Raw genomic sequence first — 7,671 nt, forward strand, 5'->3', positions numbered from 1 at the left:
ACGCTGCGGACGTCTCTTCGCTTTCTTCCTCTCGTTATTTTTCTTCTCCACCTTCTCTTTCTGTTTCTTTTTTATCTTTGGCGTTGACCTTTTTCAGTGCCTTTTCGGCAAGCTCCGGATGAGAGCCATCAGGGCTTTCAGCTCATTCGTGGAAGCGTTGACAGAAGATTTGATGTTCGTCAGCCTGCTCTTGATCCCGGTATGCACATTGCGCCAGTCTTCGACGAACTGGATGAGTTCATCGACTTCATTCTTCACGTCCGTCAACCTCAAGTTTTCGTGTTGTTGAGTAGTGTTGTTGCTCGATCTCTGTGTGTACACTGGACTCCGAATCTCTAATCCTTCCTGTAGTTCCTGTGTCACACATTGCTTCGAGCTACTGCTATTCGTCGGTAGATTCTCCGTGGTATGCACCGGTGCTCGTGGCACCATACCGCTTTCTGGAACGCACTCGCTTCCTAGACTTCTGTTGTGTTGAACACCAGTGATTTGGAAATTCTTCATTTTAGTGGGTCCCCCTCTAAGCCACTATCTTCGCCCGTCGTAAGTAGTCGCCTTCGTGATCCCATAGTGATGTTTGCAAGCAGTGACCGGGTTGATCCGGTTCAACTGAGCCCACAACTCGGCCCCACCAACAAGCATGTACTTTGTCTTGGTCGCATTCAGCACCAGACTAACTTTTGCTGCCTCGCGTCTCAGGCGGGTGTACAAGTCTGCCACCTTTTCAAATGTTCGGCCGACAATGACCATATCAACCGCGGGCCAAACAAATTTACTGGATTTCGTGAAAATCGTACCCCGGCTGTTAAGCCTAGTTCTCCGCATAACACCTTCTAGCGCAATATTGGCCGCATTTAGAACGGTCATCGCTCGAAAGTTCTCACAATCTAACTTGTCGCCTTACTTGTAGATGGGGCATATTACCCATTCCATCCATTCCTCCGGTAGCTGTTCTGTTTCCAAGATTGTGCCTATCAACCGGTGAAGACAAATGGTCAGCCTCTCCGGGCCCATCTTTATGAGTTCAGCTCCGATACCATCCTTACCAGCAGCTTTATTGTTCTTGAGCTGGTGAATGGCATCCTTAACCTCCCTCAAATTGGGGACTGGTTGGTTTCCATCGCCCGCAGTACTGATGAAGGCATTTCCTCCGTTGTCCTGTCCTTCATTGCCTGTGCTCTCAGCGCCTTTCAGCTGTTCGTCGAAGTGTTGCTTCCACCTTTCGATCACCTCACGCTAGTCCGTCAAAATGCTCCCATCCTTATCCCTGCACTTGTTTTGTGATGCTTCTGATAGAACTTACGTGTTTCTTGAGACCGGCACAGCTGTTCCATCTCCTCGCAATCCGTCTCCTCCAGGCAGCGATTTTTTCTCCCGAAAGAGGCGCTGTTTTTGCCGTTTTCGTCTACAACGTTCCACGTTCTGCCGGATCCCTTACTGCAGCATGACCGCCCGCACTGCATTCTTCTCCTCCAGAATCTGCGTACATTCCTCGTCGATCCAATCGTTCCATTCCACGTATCCGACGTTGCTCTCAGCTGCATTGTTGATAGCTGCTTTCACTGTTCTCCAGCTATCCTCAAGAGGGGCTTCATCCAGCTCACCCTCTTCAGCTAATGCAGCCTCGAGGTTCTGCGCGTACGCAGCTGCGACTTCCGGTTGCTTAAGCCACTCTAGGTCATACCGGGGTGGCCGTCGGTACCGTACGCTGTTAACGACGGATAGTTTTGGACGCAGGTTAGAGTCGATGTTAGCGCTACGATAGGTCCTGACGTCGATAATGTCGGAGAAGTGCAGTTCATCAATCAGAACGTGATCGATTTGTGATACTGTCTGCTGTGGTGATCTTCAGATGTATAGGTATGGAAGGCTGTGCTGGATGTAGATGTTAAGAATGCCCATATTCTTGGAGCTGTCGTACTCGCGTTCAAGTTGCGCGTAAAAAGCGTCTTTCAGTGCTTCCGGAGTGAGGGCTGTGCACGTTTATTATGCTGAAGTTGAAGAACCGGCCTTTGTGCCTCAACTTGCACATTCTCTCATTGATCGACCACCACCCGACCACGTGCCTCTGCACATCACTCATCACTCTAAACGCTGTTCCCAGCTCATGTGTGTTGACGCAGCTCTGGTAGATGATATGATTACACCGTAACCTCAAGATACGAACTAGATGGGAGATGCTTAAATTGAATTAGTGCGTAAAACGAGAGAGCTTAGTTCGTAGAACGAGGTTTTGCCTTGTGGAGTCTACTTGTATGATTTTTTTTACTATTTAGATAAATTATGCTCTTTAAGTATCTGTTGGCACTGGCATCACTGACGGACGCATGACTGTGGGCGCAACGGACAGTGGCGACCTAGATACCCTTCATCGTGACGGATAGGTAGAAAATTACGAAGCGAACGTCAACTAGTATGACCAGCAAATTTGATTGAGATTTCAGTAGAGGCATTCAGAATTATATTTTCTTCTCTTTTGTATACGATACAGTATAAATTGAATTCGATTATTCTAAATTATCTTGTGAAGTATTGTAAGTACGTTTGATTTAAATTGAACTATGAATTTATTTCGTTATTAATATTACATATACCTGTGTGGTTAACGAAGCTTTATATTCTTATAAAATACCCAAATTTTGTACTCGCTATCCGTAAGTTTTTTATGAAGTAATTCAATCAATAATGAAGTTAGAATTTGCTAAACCAGCCTTAAACATTCATTCAGATTGCAGTACGATTGTAATTCACCGTTGAGGTCAAGAGGAGTAGTTTGCAGACTAAAAGTCACCGAAATTGTAAGCCAATGAAACTTAGAAGTTTGTAAACAATTAACCTAATAATCTCTACCATTTGTAGCTTAAAAGCAACATTCTACAATAAATTGTTCGCTGAAGAATCGAAGACTTATTTCCTCTAACGGTGGTAACAGTATCATTAGCCTATAATTGACATATTTGGTTCTTAATCAGTCTAGAATGTGTGCAAGTTAAGGTAATCCAAAAACTTTTTGGAGATTGGCCTTATGATGATTCTACATGAGTTAATGGAGATCAATTTTCCACTTCTATATAGAAGAATATCTTACAAACCGGACCCTAGAGGATTGTCAAATTTGAAGTTTCGTTTGTATTGTCAGAAAAACATTTGGATGTCTTCTGGCGACATTGGCTACCTATTGGCATATTCCGGGAATGTGGTGCCCTCAGAAAAGTGGCCACTTTTGAAATGGTTGTGAAACTTTTTTGCGCCAGACCAAACTTCTTGATTTAGCAAAACAATTCAATAAAAGACCGAATAATGACATCTGATGACATCGACCACCTCCTGGCATACACAATTATTTTGAAACCTTTCTTGGGACACACTTACCTTTATTGTTTCGCAAAACAATTTCAATAGAAGTTTGGAATGGGAAAATTGGCTACCTGCTGGTCTTCTTCTTCTTTCTGGCGTTACGTCCCAACTGGGACAAAGCCTGCTTCTCAGCTTAGTGTTCTTATGAGCACTTCCACAGTTATTAACTGAGAGCTTTCTATGCCAATTGACCATTTTTGCATGTGTATATCGTGTGGCAGGTACGAAGATACTCTATGCCCTGGGAAGTCGAGAAAATTTCCAACCCGAAAAGATCCTCGACCAGTGGGATTCGAACCCACGACCCTCAGCTTGGTCTTGCTGAATAGCTGAGCGTTTACCGCTACGGCTATCTGGGCCCTGCTGGTATATGTCGTAATTTGGAGGAATAGATCCACCGGCCGAACTCTCATCTTCTGCTGCGCGTACTTGAGCCGAAAGGACATACGCGCCAGCCGAACTATCGGCAGATGAATTTTCGGAAAACTGTTTCATTTTGATGACCGTCCGTGTTCACTATGTTCGTAAGACTCACTCCACGATTTTCTAAATGACTGAGGTACAACTAATAGATCGTTGCATGCCTTACATAATCTTGAAACTCCATATAAAAATATGTCAACAATTCCAGCAGTGAATTGCAAAGAGCAGGACAGTCAATTGAGCGTGATGAAAGAGGAACAGAGAAGGAGAATTGTGCGTAACGTCACCATCAAGGCGGGTCCAATTCTCTAAGGTGATTGGTTGGAGAAACAGTGTTGTCAAGAATTATTCTAATCTGGTCGCCCCTGCTCCTTGTGTGCTCTACTCCTTTCTTTCTTTTTTGACAATTTCGTCCGCACTGATGGCAGCACAGTTAGTTTCAGTTTCAGCATCATCCAGGCAAGGCAGTAATGTTTGTAAACAAAACGGCCAGCACGTTAAAGATGGCCTCCTAGCAGCTTTCGCCAAGTGATTACACCTTACTCTGGCTACAGAGTAAAATGCACACACCTTGGTCACCATGCACTCTTCTATTCTCAGTATGATACTCTACAAAATCACAAAGATAGAGAGAGCTTGAATGAGAAAAGTCTCCAATGTCATTTTCTGAGATATTGAAATGTCTACATAATAACTAGCATATGGAACACGTTCTGATAAAATTTAGAACGTATTTTCTAGAAAAACTTTTGAAAAAAGTTTATTCTATTAAGTCCACATGCCACAGTATACTCCGGGGCGGATGTGCTCTCAGGGTAATGATGCAAAATGATTCTAAAACCTCATTTGCGACATATCAAACTTGATGTACTTGCAAAACAAATTCATTAGAAGGCATATCAATGACATCTGGCGGTCTTCTGTTGAACTATTTTTGCGAAACCATAAAGCTTGGTGTGCTGCAAGTGAGGTTTCAGATTTTTTCTAGAAGTGGCCACTTCCCTGAGGGCCCTAAACCCCTGGAATTTGTCAGAAATTAGCCAATGTGGCCAAAAGATATTGAAATGTCTTCTATTGAACTTTGATATGTACTATAAATAACAACACCACTGTTCAGTTCACTGGATAGAAATGCAAGCCAGCTAGGTTTATTGCTTCGCTATTTATAGTCCAGTCATAACAATAACATTTGTTCGATTCTTTGTTTACGTATTTACCGTTTTGATTCATATTACGGACAGCTTCAAATTCCGGACACTCTTCTTTGTATGGGAAACATTTCACGCGAAATGTTTCAATTTTTGCTGTTCAAAAGTTCTCAAATTCAAGGCTCGTTTTAGTAAACTTTTTCCATAAATATCTTTGAAAATTTATAATGCCCAACTACCTTAGATGTCTCTTTGGTGGTTTAACGATTTCGATTTATAATATGACTGTTCCATTAATGATTATCATGAGCTGTCCGGAATTCGATTTAAAGTGTCCGGAATATGAGGCAAAAGTGAGGAAGCGTCCGGAATAAGAATCATGAAAAGGCCACACATTTTGATTTATTTAAAATTATTGAAGTTGCGGAAGCGTATTCTTCACCCACCGTTCGAAAGTAAAGGGCTTCCGACGCTCGATAGCGTTAAGGAATCATACAGAATGATTAATTTTGTATGCTCTATGCTGGGTTACATTTCCCTGAGTCCTTAAGTGTCCGTAATATGAATCAAAACGGTACTTTCGCACATCGTTATCACAACTACTATTACTCGCGTTTATTATTATTTACAACTAGTGGTCCCGGCAAACTTCATCTTGCCATCAAGTAGGCTGTTGAAAAACGCTATGGATCGTCCAATATAAAATGACAGTTCCGTCCACGCTCGTTTTCCCTACTTTTCCGGTGATTATTCTGGGACTTTTATACATACAAACACGTCGGAACCCTTGAGAAACAAAACGGAGAAATTATCATTCAAATACGTTGACTCGTTCGTTAGCCATTTCGTGACATACAAACACCACTCCATTTTTATATATATATAGATTGCACGGAACAGCCGCCGGCTATGTTCACTTGCATTTTACCTTAAGCAGATATTACAAACTTGTCTTGCGAAATCATGAAGTTTGATGTGTCGCAAGAAAAGTTTTAGAATAATTTTAAAAGTGCCCACTTCCCTGGAGATGCCGTCCCTCTCTACTAGGGATTAATGGGTATCCTGGACCAAGTGTGTGCCTTGTAGGCAGTAAGAATCAACCTGAAACTATATTTGAAAATTTTAAGATCAGCCAGGAAATCAAAAACAAAATATATGTGTCACATAATTGACTTGTAAAGCTATAGGAGAATCGTTCATCGCTTGCAAAGTGTACAGGACTTCCAGAACATGTTCTGGGGCTTCCAGAAGGCCAAAATATGTCTACTTTGAACACATAAGTAAAGCATAACTAGTTCAGAATGATTTGCCTCTGGAAAACTATGATCTTTTGTTGTTGTCATGTTTATATAATCAAGGTTCGTTGAAATTGTGCCTTATGCCACACTTACATCCACCCCCCAGAAAAAGGGGGAGGGTCAACCTTCTTTCGGGTTGACCCTCCCCGGGCATACCTTTTTTCAGCCCTTGAAGTAGCTTCAAAAAGTTCGTAAATCGGTTTGCTGAGAACAAGCCATTTGAAACACGCAAGTCTCGTCCCGGGATTTTGAGGGTTAAAATATTATATTTATAAGCATGGTTATACAGTGTGATTCCGTTTTTGGCATGCTTCGTTTTTGGCATGCTCTATTTTTAGCACCCCCCATTTTGGCAACAAAATGGATCCGTTTTTGGCAACGTTTTTGAAAACCATTAAAATTTGTAAACGTTTGTAAATATCTGTGTGTCTTTTGTGTTAGTCATTTGAAAAGCAGGTCAATTTCACGCTTATCGCATTCCAAAGCTCAATTTTCGTTGATTTTCCCCTAAATTGCACCAACTGCTACCGTACGCGCCTATTTACTTCTAAAAGGCCGTGTGTTTGTAATGTTTCATAAAATTATTAATCTTTATGAGTATCTCAACAAGAGTTCCAATGTATTTTTTCAGGTATTCAAGCTGTATGACCAGCCCACTTGAGTATGCCGGTAGATGATACACATTCTTCTTCGCATTTGGAAAAGCTCTTTTGAACAAAGCATAAGCATCGACACAAGAGCAACATAAAGTCTTGAAGTAAATAAATTTCGTTTCGCCTCTTCAGCACAATGTTCCTTTAATTGTGGAATTACATGTATAGCGTGCCATAACAATAGAAGCAATAAGTCGGTTCTCTTGGCTTTTTATAGAATTTGATTGATTGGATGACTCTTTATTATGGGAAAAAATATAGAATTCCTAGATAAATAAATGTCTCACAGAAGCAGCTCTATACGCTGTTTCGCCATCATGGCACATGCAAACACAGTCGAAACTAAACTTTATTTTTCAACAAGGTAATGTGAGCGAGTGATGAATATGATAGAGATTCTGTATAATGTTAGACATTTGAAAAAACGATCCACTGTTGTTCAGCCTGGAGTATAATGCGTACCATATCAAGATTTTAATAAGGTATGCGGGTCACATGGATCATGCGTTTGATTATTATTTGTCCTCTACAAAATTTACTCGGAATGTTTACTCAAAAGCTCCGGTAATAAATAAATGAAGGTTTGGTTCGACTTTGCCAATATTATCTAATCTCAATAGATTTTCTTGAATATACAACCATGTTCTTGGAATTTGTGCAACGCTTATCAATGACAACCATTATGACCCAACCATCTGTCGATTAGATTGTCTCAATTTTACAGTTCTGTATTATTGAGTACCGATACAGGTTTTACCCATTGAGTTGGATTATATAAAAATTAATCGTCGA

This window comes from Aedes aegypti, chromosome 1 (genome assembly GCF_002204515.2).
Source record: "Aedes aegypti strain LVP_AGWG chromosome 1, AaegL5.0 Primary Assembly, whole genome shotgun sequence".
In the NCBI taxonomy this organism is placed as follows: Eukaryota; Metazoa; Arthropoda; class Insecta; order Diptera; family Culicidae; genus Aedes; species Aedes aegypti.